The 18,530-nt window shown below is 39.9% G+C and overlaps 1 protein-coding gene across 3 annotated transcripts in view; it reads left to right on the forward strand.

Annotated features, from left to right (window-relative positions):
- Nucleotides 1–3,716: 3,716 nt before the first annotated feature.
- Nucleotides 3,717–18,530, forward strand: part of PTER (phosphotriesterase related) — a 75,797-nt gene continuing 60,983 nt past the window's right edge. For 2 of the 3 annotated variants that reach the window (XM_061436133.1, XM_061436131.1), the window contains exons 1-2: nucleotides 3,717–3,864; nucleotides 11,493–11,719. The gene's annotated coding sequence lies outside the window, so the exon portion shown is untranslated. The remainder of the gene's footprint in view (nucleotides 3,865–11,492; nucleotides 11,720–18,530) is intronic. The other variant, XM_061436132.1, reaches the window with a different exon arrangement.

The raw sequence follows: 18,530 nt of genomic DNA on the forward strand, positions 1-18,530 counted from the left end.
GTGGTAAACCATAACGGAAAAGAATATTTTTTAAAAAATGTAAAAATAATTCCCTGGATGGGGATGAGGGTGGGGTTATGTTACTCTAGTTCTTTAGGAACTAGAATAGTTCTACTTTCACTTTTTCTTTGCCTCTAAATAATAAAATACATTGAATAGTTAGTTGTATTCTCTGAGAGGTAAAAAGAAAGGGAGTCTGATGGAAAAATTGTGTGGTAAGCTCTGTCCTATCTCTCTTGTGACACTGGCATCTAACAGATTTCCTAGAAATGATGGGACTAGTTTATCACACCATGACCAAAAATTAAACTGAGAAAAATTTCTGTAGCAGTGTAAGTTTTAACTTCTAATTACCAGTTAAAACCTGACAGCAACACTCTTCAAGAATTGGTATCATTAACTGTGCTTTTTCCCTGCCACTCATGATAATTATCTGGATTACTTTTTATTTTGTCTTCTCCAGATTTTTTTCCTATAGTCTATTTCTGCATAAATGTTTAATATAGTTAACTAGGGTGATGAAAACCTGAGTGTCTTCTGGAAGTTGAACCCAAACAGCAAGGGGTACTGGATGTTTGGGTTAGATTTTATTCTCTTTGCCAATTTAGTGTTTCTGAGTATAGGTACTGTCAAAATTCAAAGATACTACGAAAATAAAAAGCAGGTACTGTGGAAATGAGAGTGTATTTGAACTAAACCCTTAACAGAGAGATTGATTTGGGAAGCTTTGGTTCCTTAATAATATGATTTTTAACTCAACTATTTCATCACAGAGAGATGATAGTACAGTGATATTCTAGGTTTCAAAAAATATCTCCAAGTTAAGCTTTTCCAGGAAGAAAGGCTGGAAAAAATGACACTGGGTACAAGGCTTGATGGCAGATTACGATTTGTCACGGCAGGACATCAGAAAAGACCTCTTTCATCCATTCTTGCCTACCAGTCATCAGGGCTGGTAGATCTGGGCTCCAGTTCTGGAGCACGTTTATTTTCATTAGTTTTAAATAGGACCACATTTGGTGTTTCACTAACAATAGTGCTTACATCACATGTGACATGAAATGGAATTAGAGTCTATAAACTCAAATGCTACACACTATGAAGGGTTTTCACTGCTGTACATTGAATTTGCATGATTTCGCTCCCCGTGTTCAAACACACGTGTTCACGATAGTTTGAGAAATTTCCTGAAATAAAACTCCTACCTATTAATTTGAAGTTTCTTTGAAGCTGCTTCTTTCAAAACAAAGAAAAATAAAATCTAGAGCAATTTCTCTTTAACACTATCTTTTTAAGGTGTTAAGTCCTAGAAGGAAGAGCCTGCATGTGAAATCCATCACAAATCTTCCACCATGGGTGTAATGTGGGCAGTGGAGAATTTAGTAACTTCCATAACTGGAGTCATTTTTTTAAACATGAATCTTGTGTATAATTTCATGTCTGGCAGTGTGGACTAGTGAAATACATAACATTATAAATAATGGACTTTTAGGCCTCTCCTTAACAACCACAGTCAGGTACACATTTATAGGGCATCATGGCGATGATACAATCAGAGTGGTCGGCAGTACTGAAATCACTCCAGAGGCTTCCACTGATCCATCTATTCATCATATAATCTTCATGTTATATGAGCCCCAGTCATTCCTGGTAATAGTCACCTCTCCAAGACTCATACCCCTGGAGTTCTTAACCTCAACATTTTTATTCTTTCTTCTGCCACCCCTGGGTGCTATTTTTACCCCCTTCTTGGTTCCTAGGATGTAAAAAGCCTGCTCTCCCAGTATTTTCTCTCTGCCTGGCCCTCACCAACCAACTTCTTATACTTTTTACCCTCTTGATAAAACAAAAACACCCCTTGCCAAAACCCTTATTTTTTTTCTCCTCTTTTTCTCATTATATATATTTTCAAAAAAATTTTTGGTTATTTATTTAGGATGCACCAGGTCTTACTTGAAGAAGGCAGGATCTTCATTGATCATGCAGGCAGCATGTGTCAGATCCAGTTCCCTGACCAGGGATTGAACTTGGGCCCCCTGCATTGGGAGCATGGAGTCTTAGCCACTGAACCACCAGAGAAGTTCTTTCTCACTTAAATATATTAATGTATTTCCTAATGGCAACCCACTCCAGTATTCTTGCCTGGAGAATCCCAGGGACAGGAGAGCCGGGTGGGCTGCCGTCTATGGGGCTGCACAGAGTCAGACATGACTGTAGCGACTTAGCAGCAGCAGCAGCATATTGAAGTTCTCAGTCCTCTACTAAGAGGGCAGGTGCTAAGACATCACCAAACTGGGTTCTAGCCCTGACCTTGCACAAGGCACTTTTCTGTCTGCTTTCTTATCTGTAATCGGAGGAGAAATTGATCCTATCATGTAGACTGTTCTAAAAGTTAAGATAACAGACGGTCCTTAGAGTAGCAGAAGTGGCCTCAGGAAACATCTATTACTATGAATATTATTATCATTATTAATGTTTGCCTTCATTTCAAATGACACCTGGAGGTTCTTCCCATCTGAGTACTCATCCTTTTTTTTTTTCTCAGAATTCAGGATAAACATAAAGCAGTGCAAAGAGCAGTTACCACAGAGTAATACTGAAACTCTATCCAGTGGTAACTGCTCTCCGCACTGTTTCCTAGACTGACTCACAAGTATTCAGGAAGCCTGTTTGTCACATCAAGTGCCTGGCCAGAGCTCATGTGAGTCATTCAGTTGTGTCCCGTTCTTTGCCACTCCATGGACAGTAGCCTGCCAGGCAATAATACTGTTCTCCAGGCGAGAATACTGGAGTGGGTTCTCATTTCCTTTTCCAGGGAATCCTCCCCACCCAGGGATCGAAACTTGGTCTCCAGAACTGCAGGAAGATTCTTTTCCATCTGGGCCACGAGGGAAGCCTATCTGGTCACATCAAGTGCCTGGGCCAGTGCTCGCAGCATCACTCTCATTTTAAAGATGAGAAGCCTCAGGCCCAAGGACATGAAACAATGAAGGAATAAACTAATGTCAAACATCATGAATTTACTAAATGCCACCTAATTGTATGCTTTAAAGTAGTAAATGTTATGTATATTTTACCACAATTTAAAAAATCATTTGGGAGGGAAAAAGAAAAAAAGAAAGAAACTCAACGTTGTCCGTATTCAGGATGCTGATTCAAATTCTCTTCTTGCCATTAAACTGCCAGTGCACTCCCCCTGGCTTGCTGTCCCTTGCAGGAAACTCAAAATAGCTTCTAGGGCCTCCACGTTCCAGACTTTGCCACGGAGAACTGGGATCTGGGGTAAATGCAACTGCTTCCTTTCTCCCTGAAGGCTCTAGTTCCTAATTCTTCAGACTCAGCCAAACTAGAAAGAGAAACCTCTCCTTCCAGAATATCTGGCAGGTACAACAGACTCGCGCAGAGGAAGTGGGTTCTTAGCTCAGCAGTTGAGCTGATTCTCAGACTGTAAGGCTTCTGCCTGCTCAGGGGAAGGCCCAGCGTACAAAACTTGAGCTCAAATAGCCTGGAGGCGGGAGGGGCGGGGGCGGGGCCGAAGGCGGGAACCTTCGGGAGGAGGGGGCAGGAACCTGCTGGGCGTGGCCGAGTCAGGAGCGCGGCCCAACAGGAGCCCATTGCGAGTAGTCTAAGGTAGGGGGCGGGGGCCGACGGACGCCCAGTGGGCGTGGCCGAGGGGCAGGTGGGCGTGGTCAGGGCCAGAGGGCGGGGAGAAGACTAGACCGGAGGGTGAAGTGGGCGGGGATTGGGGACTAGTCAAAGACCCGGAAAGTTGGCCCTGCAGAGGGTCCCCAGGGAGAAGGCGGCGCGCAGCGAGTGGAGGGAAGGCACCCAGGAACCGGAGCGGGCGCGGGAGCTGTGGGCCCGGTAGGAAGGGTGCGGTCGCTGCACAGCTGGGCGCGTGAACTCCTGCAGGGACCTTGGCGAAGGTCCCGCCTGGGGAAGGAGTTCCTAAGGCTTTGGCTTCTTTCTGCCTTTCTCCTATCGCTCTCGGGGAAGTTGCAAAGACAGGGATCTTGAGGCTGCGGGAGGCCTGGGAGACTGGTCTAGGCTTGCCGGTGGCTTGTTGCCCCGAAGTCTGGTGGTGGTGGTTTAGTCGCGAAGTCGTGTCCGACTCTTTGAATCCCATGGACTGTATATAGCCTGCCAGGCTTCTCTGTCCATCGGACTCTCCAGGCAAGAATACTGGAGTTTCCATTTCCTTCTTCAGTCCCGAAGTTTAAAGTCCTGCAGAGTCAAGCTTGAAACCCGAGATTCAGAGTCCTGCGCAGAACGAGGCCGAGGGCCCCTTGTGGCTCCAGCTCAGGGTTGGTGGGCAGAAGTGCTCTGGGGTCGTAGTTGGGCAGCTGTGCTGGCATCAGGGTCATCTATTCCACGCTTGTTCTCCTTATAAGCTTTGAAATCATACCTCTAAGCCTTGGGCCTCAGCTTGCTGATTTATTTTACTGTCGTGGTCCTTCCATTGTAAAGATACTCCAGATACAATATGATCATGGTATTTACAGCCGCGATGTGATATTTTGAAGACTCCTCAGGTGCAGGCACACCTGGGGTGGGGAGACGTATAGAGAACTTCCTCCATGTGTAGACACACGAGTCTATTCATCTTTAAATCACTTCTCCAGTGGAGAAAACTGACAAGCATTGACTCCTATCCTAAAGGATCTGTCACATTCACTGTCATATAGAATGAATATCAGTAAGAAAAAAGCCCTAAGAAGTAGGACTCCTCCTTGGCCAGTTACATTTTATTTTATATTGGCAGAAGGGGTGTACAGCTCTTATCCTGAAGGCCTGATGTAATTCCAGAAATAACCAAGCCCCTTCGAAAAGAAATCTCAGTGCAAGAGGCAAAGAAAAAGAGATCAGACAGCTGACTGACTGTTGATAGCAAGATAGCAACTTAATTTTTAAAAGGATAAGAGTTCTACTTCATGAAATGCTGTGTTCATTTGTGGAGGCTAGATGCTGCTTTATTATTATAAAAGTGACTAAACTATATGTAATGTAGATTTTTTAAAGTAAATATTCTGTTCTTGTTCAGTCGCTAAGTTGTGTCCAACTCTGCGACCCCATGGATTGCAGCATGCCAGGCTTCCCTGTCCTCCATTATCTCCTGGAGTTTGCTCAGATTCATGTCCATTGAGCTGGTGATGCTATCCAACCATCTCATCATCTGCTACCCTCTTCTTTTGCCTTCAGTCTTTCCCACCCCACCATCAGGGTCTTTTCCAGTGAGTTGGCTCTTTGCCTCAGATGGCCAAAGTATTAGAGCGTCCGCTTCAGTATCAGTCCTTCCAAGAATATTCAGGGTTGATTTCCTTTAGGATTGACTGGTTTGATCTCCTTATACACTTTGCAGTGCGCATAGTTAAATTTTGACCCAGACAGGAGCAAAGAACAACAGATCATTTACAGTCTTGAAAAGTCTATCCCTGTGTATTTAATGCCTTCTTAGTCTTGCGCTTGGCCCTAAGATCCCTGGTATTGTAGTAGGTAGTGGACCCCTATGTAAGGCTTGTGGAAGTTGTTCTCAGAAATAAGCCTGAAAACAAAATAATGAACTACAGAGAATGGGAGGAGCTTTCTGACCTTAGAAAATATCCATTCTTGTTACCATATGCTTTAAAGTGTTACTATATGAGGAATCTTTCTTCTACATATCTTAAATACCTGAGTGAACCAAACAGTAACACTGCTGAGAAGTCCTTAAGCTGTGTACTGCCTATGAACATCACTGTTAATAGGAAAACCTGAGATGGTTGTTGAATACGTTTTTCATATACTGAACACGGCATCGTTCTGTTTCTCAGTGGTTCGTGTTTTTCTAAAAATGTTTCATTTAAAAAAAGCCTTCTCATTCATAGACTTTCCTCCCTCACTTAAAAAAAAGGAAGACGAAAAATAAAATATCTGCTCCCACTTAGTCATCTGGCATAAACTGGCTCTGTGGTTCTGACGACCTGTTTCATGAAACCATTATCTCTCTGAGTACAACTGTCTCTGCCTGCTCAGCAGGGGAGTCCTAAGTGTTATCCATTTCTGTGTCCCCTTCCAATGAGGCATGGCCATGGAGTTGCTTTGGTTAATTAAATATAAGTGGAGTGATGTGTGTCACTCCCAGGTGGAAGCTTTAAAAGCCAGTGAGAGGCATACCCCACTCTCTTTCCCTCTGCCAGAGTGACCACCAGTTTTCTAGACAATGGCTGTTCTGTCAGCCTGGAACATAGAATGAAGACAACCAGCAGAATACACATCTCTCTGTGTTAGACACAGTGTGAGCCAGAAATGAGCTTCTGGTGGGTTTAGGCCCCAGGGTTTGGGGATTTGTTTGCTAAATCAACATAACCTAGCCTATCCTGACTAATACACTCAGGTAAGGTCTGAGCCACATGCCTCCAGGGATTACTGGTTTCCAGCTTATCAGATATCTTGGGAGCCTAAAAGAGGGAAGGTTCTGTAAGAAGTGTGCTACTGTGACCAGTGTTTCTTTAACTATCAGATGAGATAGCAGGTAGACTTATTTCCAGAACACTCAAGTCAACTTTGTGATTTTAATCAAAGGTGACGAAGATGGCATTTAGATGTTTAATCACATTCTCTAAGGGCAGCAGGTGTTAAAGTGTAAAGTACATAAAGGTTCAATGTCCGTGAGGGATAGGAATTAAGGCTGTCATTTTCATTTTGAAAAATGCGATTTATATATAAATATATAGGAAGCAACAGTTAGAACTGGACATGGAACAACAGACTGGTTCCAAATAGGAAAAGGAGTTCGTCAAGGCTGTATATTGTCACCCTGTTTATTTAACTTATATGCAGAGTACATCATGAGAAACACTGGGCTGGAAGAAACACAAACTGGAATCAAGATTGCCGGGAGAAATATCAATAACCTCAGATATGCAGATGATACCACCCTTAAGGCAGAAAGTGAAGAGGAACTCAAAAGCCTCTTGATGAAAGTGAAAGTGGAGAGTGAAAAAGTTGGCTTAAAGCTCAACATTCAGAAAACGAAGATCATGGCATCTGGTCCCATCACTTCATGGGAAATAGATGGGAAAACAGTGGAAACAGTGTCAGACTTTATTTTTCTGGGCTCCAAAATCACTGCAGATGGTGACTGCAGCCATAAAATTAAAAGACGCTTACTCCTTGGAAGGAAAGTTATGACCAACCTAGATAGCATGTTAAAAAGCAGAGACATTACTTTGCCAACAAAGGTTCGTCTAGTCAAGGCTATGGTTTTTCCTGTGGTCATGTATGGATGTGAGAGTTGGACTGTGAAGAAGGCTGAGCACTGAAGAATTGATGCTTTTGAACTGTGGTGTTGGAGAAGACTCTTGAGAGTCCCTTGGACTGCAAGGAGATCCAACCAGTCCATTCTGAAGGAGATCAGCCCTGGGATTTCTTTGGAAGGAATGATGCTAAAGCTGAAACTCCAGTACTTTGGCCACCTCATGCAAAGAGTTGACTCATTGGAAAAGACTCTGATGCTGGGAGGGATTGGGGGCAGGAGGAGAAGGGGACGACAGAGGATGAGATGGCTGGATGGCATCACTGACTCTATGGACGTGAATCTGAGTGAACTCCAGGAGTTGGTGATGGACAGGGAGGCCTGGCGTGCTGCGATTCATGGGGTCGCAAAGAGTCGGACACGACTGAGCGATTGATCTGATCTGATCTGATATCTATAGATACAGATATATTTATAAATACATAAAATATAAATATATTTTATATACTTAAAATATGTAATATAAAATGTATATTTATCATATATAAATATATCTTACATACTTATAAAATATAAATGTATTTTTCTATATAAATACATTATTTAAAATTTCAGCATTCTTCCCAAGTTTTCCGATACAGAGGAAGGTTCACAGATTCATTGTTAAGAGACAGTTCTTTCCAAATGTATTTGTATCAATAGATGCATTGCAGAAACTATTTTGTCACCAAGGGACACTTGAAATGAATCATCCTTACTTACCATTGACTACTTTCTAATTTTTTTTAAAGCAGCCTCAAACAAATACTTTAACTATCATTTCCTTGCTTCCTTATTTCAGATCCAAGAGGATCAGACCTAGACTTTGCTCTCCCCATGCGGGAAGCAATGTGTTCCCTCTTTTCCTCTGACTTAAACAGAAGCGAAGTAGGGAGCATTTTGCTTAGGGCAGAGCCATGCTGCCTTCTTAGGGATGTTGGCTATAAATCCAGTCTCCCTAGAGGTTAACAATCAAAGTTCTCCCCCTCTCTTACTCAGACAAATGATATGATGATGATAAATTGCTTGGACATGACTGCCCTGAGCACTGGTATGATGAATTATGTTGTTCAGGGCATGACCAAAGATCTTCCACTGTCAGTCAGCCACACTGAATATTGGCAGTTTTCATAAGTAGCTTTCTGCCAATTTTGGTCTCTGTTTTGCATATTAAATTCTCTGTTCTCACTGGTCATGGTTTTAAGTTCTTAATCGTCTCTGTCTTCCTCTGAATTCACTTAGCTAATCAACCTTTTGCTTTTTCTGTTCCCTGTTCACTAAAAGGCTGGTCTGTGTCTCACAGTTGTGTTCAGTAAACACTGAGTCTTTCTTCACAGAAACTGTTAAAATGAAAATTATTAGTCCTTTCCACTAAATCCAGAGTAATGACAGCTTATCTCGCAATGGCTTAATTGGATAATTATTTAGTGTTTGAAAAACACTTTGAAGACACTATTGGTAAATATTATTATGAATTTAATGTTCTGTGTGCAATTGAAAGTCCATTGCAACCACAAAATCCTTCGTATTTTTGTGTACCAAAAAGGTGTCTTTCTTAATATTGCTTACTATTTTCAAACTTGTATATTATTGATTTTTGAAATATTTAAAATATTTTATTTCATACAATCTCAAAGTTATCACGTTTATCCTGTCACATTTCTAGGTCTCATCTACTACATTCCTTATGTCTCTGAAAAGTTAGATGTCATATTGTTGGTCTGTGAAAGTTTGTAGGAAATATGAAGTGGATTCCCTGGTTCAGGGGTATTTCACACTATACAGCTGCCACAGCTGTTGTGTGTGGTATCTGCTTAACTTTTCAGCAAGCTTTTCTATTAAGCCCTGACAAATAACTGCAATAATGATTTATTTCCTCTCAGTCTATACACTGAGCTGTCACCTCATTGGCATCAACATTTGTCAAAAAGGATTAGATTATATTGCATATGCCTGGCCAGACTCTTGACAAATTTTCTACTCACTTGATAGACCCAGAGCCCCCTGGTGTAATTAAAGGCCACTTCCATGGCTTGGACTACACGACCTCTATTACTGACTGTATTGGTTTGCTAGGGCTGCATAACAAAATATCACAGGCTGGGTGACTTAAACAAAAGAAATTGATTTTTTCATTTTTCTGGAGGCTAGAAGTCTGAGATCAAGGTTGTAAGTAGATTTGGTTTCTTTTGAAGTTTCTCTTTTTGGCTTGTTCATTACCCTGTCCTCCCTGTATCGTCACATGGTCTTCACTCTGTGTCTTAATCTTTTCTTCCAACTACAGGAAATAGTCTGTTAGATTAGGACCTACTGTAACAAACTCTTTTTAATATAGTTACCTTTTTTAAAGACCCTGTGTCCAAATACTGTCACATCCTGAGATAGTGGGGGTTAGGACTTGAACCTAAGAATGTTTAGAGTGGGTACAATTCAGCCCATCAGACTAGCCTACAGTAATAATGGTCTCTGTGTGTGCATGTGTGATTAGTCGCTCAGTTGTGTCCAACTCTTTGTGACCCCATGGACTGTAGCCTGTGAGGCTCCTCTGTCCATGGAATTTTCCAGGTAAGAATACTGGAGTGGGTAGCCATTCCCTTCTCCAGGGGGTCTTCTTGACCCAGGGATCAAACTTGGGTCTCCTGCATTGCAGGTGGATTCTTTACTGTCTGAGCCTCCAGGGAAACCCAGTGGTCTCCAGAAACTACCATTTTTGGAGGGCTTAAAAAAAATGATCAAATTTGAACAATCAAGTGATAACTACAAATTTTTGGAGAGTCTACTCAGTTTAGGAACCTCTTAACATTACTTTGAGGAGAGCTTTATGTTTGTGACTTAAAAGATTGAACTGATGAAAATCAAAGCAACATGATTAGATAAATTCTACATAGTGTATTAAGCTGTTAACCATAAAATGCATGTAAGCAAGTATATCTTGCTGTCTGAACTATCACCATCCAGATATTTGTGATGAAAACTAGCACATATTTTTAACCTAAAATATCCTCTCTGAATCAAAAACATGCCTTGACTAGTCTGGCATCAAAAAGGGTAACAGGATATAAAATACACTTTGGTCCTATCGCACATCTTTTCCCTAGAGGGTGACATCTTGTGCTCCTGCTGTAAGATGTGTTCTGAATCTCTGCCTCCTTATTATCAGCTGAAAATGTCCATGAAAGCAGAAGAGTCTCTGAAGAAAGATGATGAACCAAGAGGAAGTTAGATAAGCTCTTATATTTGAAGAAATATTGGGAACGTGAAAACCTCAAAGACGTCGACGTGCCCTGTCTGCATCATCCATGCATACTAGAGTTGATACTGGAGAACTTCACCATGTTCAGCTTCAGAACAGAATTATAGTTTTTTTGTTTTTTTTTTAAAGCTCTTTTTAAAAATGCCTTTTGCAGTAAACGGATAGCCAGAAATCCTTAGAGGATTGTTATGTGGGTTTATAAGAGTATGTTAGTAATATTTGGGATAATTGGTTGAATGGTTTTGCATGAGCTGTGAAACATTATTTTTCCCTTCAAAAACTGTAGTTGGAATTACTGTTGAAGCTGCTACTGATGATACATAGGGGTTCATTACACTGCTCTTTCTACATTTGTAAACTTTTAAAATGTCCATATTAATAAGTTCAAATAAGAGAATTATATAATTATAATTACATATAATTATGTAATCACATAATATAATCATATGAATATATAATTCATTTCTTCTTTATATATAATTATATATACATAGATATATATCTCTCTCTCCTGTAATGCAAAATTTGATACCATCACATTTAGAGGGACAGATTAAATTTGAATGGTAAGGTATGCACGTTTACATAAGAGAATACACACATGGGTAGAATGTGGTTTTCACTACCCGTTGTTCCATAGAAAAGTATTGTTGAAACCTTTACCCAGGAAAGGCTACAAGGACGTCTTCGCTAGTTTTAGCCTAGATTATTTGACACATGTTCTTATTTATCACTCCCTGGTCTATGGCACGTCTATCATTTCATGAGTCAGTGCTTTTCTACAAGTTATAGAGTTTCCCAGGCTGCAGTTTCTCCAAGTTCAGTTTTTAACTTCCGTGCCTTCATTTGCCACTGCACAAATTCACATAACACAGGAATTTCAGAAGGGGCCGCTGGCCTCCAGTGCAGATCTAAGGCCTAAAACTGATTCCGTTTGGCTTCTGTGTTCTTTTGAACTTGCCCCAGTATCAACCAGGAAAGAAGAGTTTCCAAGTATTCTTCTTTCTCCTGTGGAACTAAATATCTGGGAGCAGCGGAGTACATAAGTAGTGAAGATTCTGCTGTTTTAAGTACAGACAGGACGGAGACTCTGACCTTACAGCCGCATCTGCCCTGCTACGTGTCCAGGGAGATAGAAGATTCCAGCAGATCCAGTCGCGGTGTTTCTTTCTGATCTTCTTCATTCCTCCCAGGTATTGCCTTTTTAACTTTTTGTCTATCAGAGTATTTCAGTGGAAAAATTAAAATATGTCAAGCAAAGAGATTCAAGTTTAAACAGTCTCCATGCAGATTCTACATAGTTCTATATATTCTTGCCTACTGAATGTCATTGAATTGTTAGATTTAAAATATATACAAGAACATATACAGTTTCTAGCATTAGGGATATTTCATGGGCCTTTGCTAGTACGTATTCTTGCCACAGTGAGGTCAAAATGATTAGTTTCTAAATTATTTTGCTTTTAAAATCAGAATTGCAATTTTTTTTTTAATGTGGAGTTTTCATAAAGCATTATGTAAGGATACTGTGTTATCTGATGAAGCTGTTTGCACTTATTTTTATATTTTTTTTAGTAATACTTTGGCTAAAATAAGTTTTCGTTAAGAAAAGTGAAAGTGTTAGTCGCTCAGTCATGTCTGACTCTTTGCTACCCCATGGACTGTAGCTTGTCAGGCTCCTCTGTTCATGGGATTCTCCAGGCAAGAACAGTGGAGTGGATATCCATGCCCTTCTCCAAGGGATATTCCCAACCCAGGGATCGAACCCAGGTCTCCCAGATTGCAGGCAGATTCTTTACTGTCTGAGCCACCAGGGAAGCCCAAGTTTTCATGAATTGTTCCTACATAATGTGGTGATTTTACAACACTATCACTAAAGGAGAGTTTATTTATATCTTGTCTCTCTAAAAAGAGTGATGTATTAAAACTTTAGAGTTTTACTCTGTAAAAATTGGAAAACTTACTAAGTAGTTGTACTATGTCTGACCACAACGTCTCGATCTATAGTTTTTTACACCATATAATATCACATTTATATTTTTATATCCACAGCATTTAAAATAATGTCAATTATAGGATCAATGAAAAGGTCTGAGAATTAAAACTGGATAATAACTTTCTCTGACTAATTAGAAGTCAAGATTATATTTCTGATGTGTTGTGGGGAACTAACAGGAGTTAGTTCCTTAGTAGGCCAGAAAAATTAAATGTGTTACAAGACATTGCAGAGATGTTAAATGTCATTTTAAAAATTTATTCATTTTCAGTTGGAGGACAATTGCTTTACAGTATTGTGCTGGTCTCTACCATACATCAACAGGAATCAGCCATAGGTATACATATGTCCCCTCCCTTTAGAACCTCTCTTCCACCCCATCGCACATGTCTAGGTTATCACAGAGTACCTGATTTGAACTCTCTGTGTATAATGTTCATCAGAGTGAATGAGTAAATTCATCATTCACTGGTATTCATCAAATTTGATTCACTCTCATATCATCTTTAAGAGTATTTGCCCAACAAGGACCTAATGTACAGCACAGGGAACTCTGCTTAATGTTATGTGGCAGCCTGGATGGGAGGGGGTTTGGGGGAGATGGATCCATGTATCTGTATGGCTGAGACCCTTCACTGTTCACCTGAAACTATCACAACATTGTATAAAATAAAAGGTTTAATTTAAAAAAGTTAAAAAAATAAGAATGTTTGCTATGCCTATATACTAGCTTCACTACTAATGACAATATTTTTCTTTAAACCAACCCATTGTTTTTCTTTGGCCTCATCCTAAGCAAAAATGTCTGAAATCACAGGCTTGCAGTGTTTATTACTTTCTCCCCTAACATATGTTAAATAAGTAAATACTTTGTTTAAACATTTTAAAATGTCCATATATCACCTAAAATCAATTTGAACACCAGTGATGTATATATCACTTTCTGAAAACAGTGACAAAAAACAAGCAAATTGACTGTTTATACTTATCTCACTGCCCACTAAAAAGTAAAATAATTCTTAGTTGAAAAGTTGGCACACAGTCATTTTCAGAATAGTTTCTGCACCTGTACTGTGATGATTAGAAACTCTGAAAACAATAGAAAATGTAATTACCTATGTACGCATATGTATCTGTGTACACATATACTTAGATAATGGATCATTTTAACCGGTACTTGGGAAAAAGCCAAGTTTTCAGTTGCTTAGACAAGTAGTCCCCAACCTTTTTGGCACCAGGGACTGGTTTCATGGAAGACAATTTATCCATAGACCCAGGGTGGAGGTGGGGTGGGGTGAGTGGGGGATGGTTTCAGGATGATTCACATACAGTAGGGCTCATGCTCCTATGAGAGTCTAACACTGTCCCTGATCTAACAGGAGGCAGAGCTCAGGAGGTAATGTGAGTGATGGGAAATGGCTATAAATACAGATGAAGCTTTGCTTGCTCACCTGCCTCTCACCTCCTGCTCTGCAGCCCAGTTCTTACCTGGGGGTCCCAGTTTAGATAGTCAGCATCATTTATCTGAGGGCTAATCACCACCATTATTTTATACTAGTGCCTCTATTTACTCTTAGTCATAAGCAGTATAAAGGGTGACCGTAGAAAAGGAATCATCCAGGTAGCAAAATATTTTTCTTTCATTTGCTAGTAATAATCTGAAGTTAACAGTAAATACTGTAGTATAATTTGTTATAGGATGGTTTGCCTTGGTGGGAAATCAGAAAAAGAACTAGAAAGATCAATGTTTTTCTGTTCCTTGCATAGCAGTGTTTTGCCTGATTTTCTACTACATGTATGTCCCCATTTGTTTAACACCTAAACACAGTGAACTCTTGGAGGGGTGCCTACAAAACCAGTTTACAGGTCTTTGAATGTTACTTCACATAGAATCAGAGAAGTCGTATCTGAAAGGAATGTTAGAAATCACCTTGCTTATTCCTTTGTCTTATTAATGAGAAAACAGGCCCACAGACTAAGTGATTTACCCAAAGACACACTCTGAGCAGGTCAACTTTTTTTTTTTTTTTGGTAATATGGATGTAGTTGGTAAATTTCTAGCTTGTCTTTCTCTTTGGGAAATTGTGATATTTTCATAAAGTAGTATGCTGTCCCATCTGTGTGTATTTTTCCACTTTTGGAATACAGCACGTTAGCATTAACTTTTGATGGCACTTAATATATTATATAGCTTCTAACTTTTTAAAAAATCAATGTATAGTTGATTTACAATGTTGTGTTACTTTCTGCTGTACAGCCAAGTGAATCAGTCATACATGTATATAAATTCTTTCTCATATTCTCTCCTATTATGGTTTATCCTAGGACATTGAATATAGTTTTCTGTGCTATACAGTAGGATCTTATTATCTGCCCTTCTATATGTAATAGTTTGCATCTGTTAATCCAAAAGTCCTAGTCCATCCACCTGCCACACCCCCTCCCCCTTGGCTACCACAAGTCTGTGTGGTATGTTTCTATGACTCTATGTCTGTGAGTCTGTTTCTGCTTCACAGATATGTTCATATTTTAGATTCCACATATAAGTGATATCATGGAGCTTCTAACTTTTGTTTGTATCAAAAGATTAACCTATTGCATATTATCATGAATGATGTCTGTCGCCTTCAATACATTTGAACAAGAGAGGGAAACTGGTATTTTTTAAGCAGCATCAAGATTTCAATATATTTCCCATGATAAATAAAATTTCTGTTCTTATGGTTAGTGCTCTTGGATTCAAATCTCCCTGAGTTCCTGATTTTTTAATCTCAGTATGTCTGATAATGAAATAATAGAAAACTGATAACCAAAGGTAATCAAAGTAATTTTTGATATGAATTCATAAGGAAAAGCATATGACATGAGTTACTCTGAGCAACAGCCTGAGAAGTGAGTTGAATGTCATGTGATGCCCATGCAAGAACTCAAGGAAGACTAGGTATCAAGGGCCATAGATTTACCTATGAAATTAAAAATCACTTCTAAAGGAAGGATAACTAATTTCGTTTATGTAATAATATTGCTCCACAGCCTGTCAGTAAAAGCAGCTTTGAGCACTTAGAAAGCACATCTGTATCTCATTGCGCTCCAATTTTAAAAGTGTCTTTAGTTTTTTTGGGAAACTGAGCCTTGGCGTAGTTCTGAGATTTCCCAGGCACATATAACTCGAGAAGGGCAAAATTTGCAACCATGAAACCTCTGAATGCTGATATTTGCCATCACTAAGAAAACAGGCAATCTTTAATAAAGTAGGAGACATGGCCAGTTGGTAATTCCTCTGCCATTAATGTGACCGGAGAGTCTGTATTCCACATCTGCCCCGTGCGTTTTCAGACCCACAGCAGCTCTGAAGCCTGCGTGTTCTCTCCAGCCACGATAATGAACTCCTCCATCCATCAGCATCTCTAGAACGCCTGCCACAGGCCTCTCACCATGCTTAATGCTGGCTGTGACCTGACTCTCACTGAACATTGAGCAGAGAGAAGGATTCCTTGAGAGGCAGGATAATCCGTTTGCAATTCCCCCACAGTGTCTCCAGAGAAGATCAGAGGCTCCTCCAGCGAACACAGTGCCCTGCCAGGCTCTGCATCACATGTCATTTGTCACTGACACACACAGGCAGTTCACTCTGTGGCTTCAAACCAAGGAGAGTGTCAGGGCCTGGGCGGTGCTTTTCTGAGCCTTGATGTGGTGCTTAGGGAGACCATCTCTGCTCATCCCTCTATTAGTGAGAAAGATCAAGGTCCAGCTTCCATGCTCTGCTCAGACCCCAGCAGAGGAGCGGTTTCGTGCCCACAGCCTCTTTTTGCTTCATCCTTGGGTGGGGCTGTGGCTGTGAAACCCACTAGTGTCTCTGGTGGCCTTCCTTTTTCCCTTGGTTAACGGCTGCAGAGATGCCAGCTGGACTGTAAGGAAGGCTGATAACCTGGACTCCATTCCTGCCATACAGTTTTTGTCTGACCCTTTATTAATTAGCAAACCTTTTCTTTCCAGGAGCACCTTGTGTGACTGTTCTTATAGGTATGTAACACCAGTTACTTCAGAATTTCGCGTACGGGGACTTCCCTGATGGTCCAGAAGTTAAGACTTCACCTTCCAATGTAGGGGGTGTGTGTTAAGATCCCACACGCCTCATGGCCAAAAAAACCCCAAACATAAAACAGAAGCAATATTGTAACATTGGGTTTCCCTGGTGGCTCAGCTGGTAAAGAATATTGTAACAAATTCAATAAAGACTTTAAAATGGGCCACATTAAAAAAAAATTCTTTTAAAAATTAGCATAAGAGTATTAATGCTGCATGTAATTGGTCATAAACCTGACTAAATTACAAAGTCCTTAAAGACAGGGACAACGTCTGCTTTTCCTTTCTGTACCACAGAGGGAACTGACCTCCTTTCTTACAGTTGTATGAATCCTGAACAAACACAGAGAAACAATGAAAACAAAAACCTCACCTCCTGTGAAAGGAAATTTCTTCAATTAAAGGTCTCAAGGCCAACCTTACTGTAAAATGCACTGACCTTTTGAGAAGTGAAATGCTTTACTGCTAAGCATCACTTTTTAAAAAAATATTTTTAAGTTTTCATATCACAATGACAGGGCTCCATCACAATTAATCTTATATGGCAATGTAGTGACAATGAGATGATTTCTCTGGAGAATCTATGCTAATACTATTAAAATGCTCCTACAATGTCAAAATGATTGCAGTGGAAGCGTGTGGGGACTGTGCTTATGTGATTATGATATTCTAGTGATGGGTGATTACCATAGGAAACTAGTAATTCAACTCTGCAGGGACTTGCATTATGAAGCCATTATAACATGAGATTATAATGACACAATAACTTGGATGCACATTCGTGTTGTGAAAACGAAAAGCTAATTTAAATGCAAGTAGTGTTTCCATTAAGTTGTAATTAAACACTGAAAGCAATGCTTGTTTAAATTTAAGACGGAGACATACAAGCCAGAAATGAAAATGGTGGGAAGGAATGCATGCCAAATAGAGGTTTAGGAATGGTTAGAACCATTTACAGTTCTGCCCTTTAGTCCTTACTCAGGGTGAAAGCTCACCTTGACTTGGCCTCCTGAGACTTTCTCCCCCTCTGCTGGCACCCTAAAATAACCAAGAACCACATCAGACCCAAGAACCCTGGAGGCAACTCCCATTTCTATCACTGCCATCATTTAACACGTGAAGCCTTCTGGTTTTATTTTGAAGTGGGCATGAGAGTACCTTACCTCCCTCAACACAAGAAACTAAAGCAATGTTTTTTGCCATTAAAAATAATCTTTTTAAAAATATGATACACTTAATCCACATTCAAAATCCAACAAAACAGATAAGCACAAAAGAGAAAAATAAAACAACAAAAAATTCTACCCTTATAGTCGCTATATGCCAATACAAATTAAAAAAAAAAAAAAAACCTACTGTATAGCTCAGGGACCTCTACTCAATATTCTGTAATGACCTGTATGTGGATAGAATCTAAAAACGAGTGGATATATGTATGTGTGTAACTGACTCACCTGGCTGTACACCTGGAACTAATACAACAATAGTAAATCAACTATACTCCAATAGAGATTTAACTAAAAAAATTCTACCTGTAGAGATAACCTCTATTAGCACCTCTGGGTATTTTCTTTCTTTCAGACTATTTCCTATGCATAGTATATGCAGTTTATCCCTCAAAATATATTTGTTTCTTTTTTTTTCCCACAATACTGTAAAAAGCTACTTATTCATTCTTCCCATCCCTCGAAGTTGCAAGATTTATTTCTTATCCAAGAGAATCTAGTTGATAAGTTTTTATTTTCTAAAGGTCAGCTCAAACTGGACGATTTTACATGTCACCCAGGAAATTATATTTTGCTATTAGAGAATAGTATTTGGCAGGGTTTATGCTCTGCATGTATCAGTTACAGGATAGTTCTCTAGTAAATTTTTCAGATTCTTGGCAACACTACAAATGCTTCATTAACATTTATCTCTGT

This window comes from Bos javanicus, chromosome 13 (genome assembly GCF_032452875.1).
Source record: "Bos javanicus breed banteng chromosome 13, ARS-OSU_banteng_1.0, whole genome shotgun sequence".
NCBI lineage: Eukaryota > Metazoa > Chordata > Mammalia > Artiodactyla > Bovidae > Bos > Bos javanicus.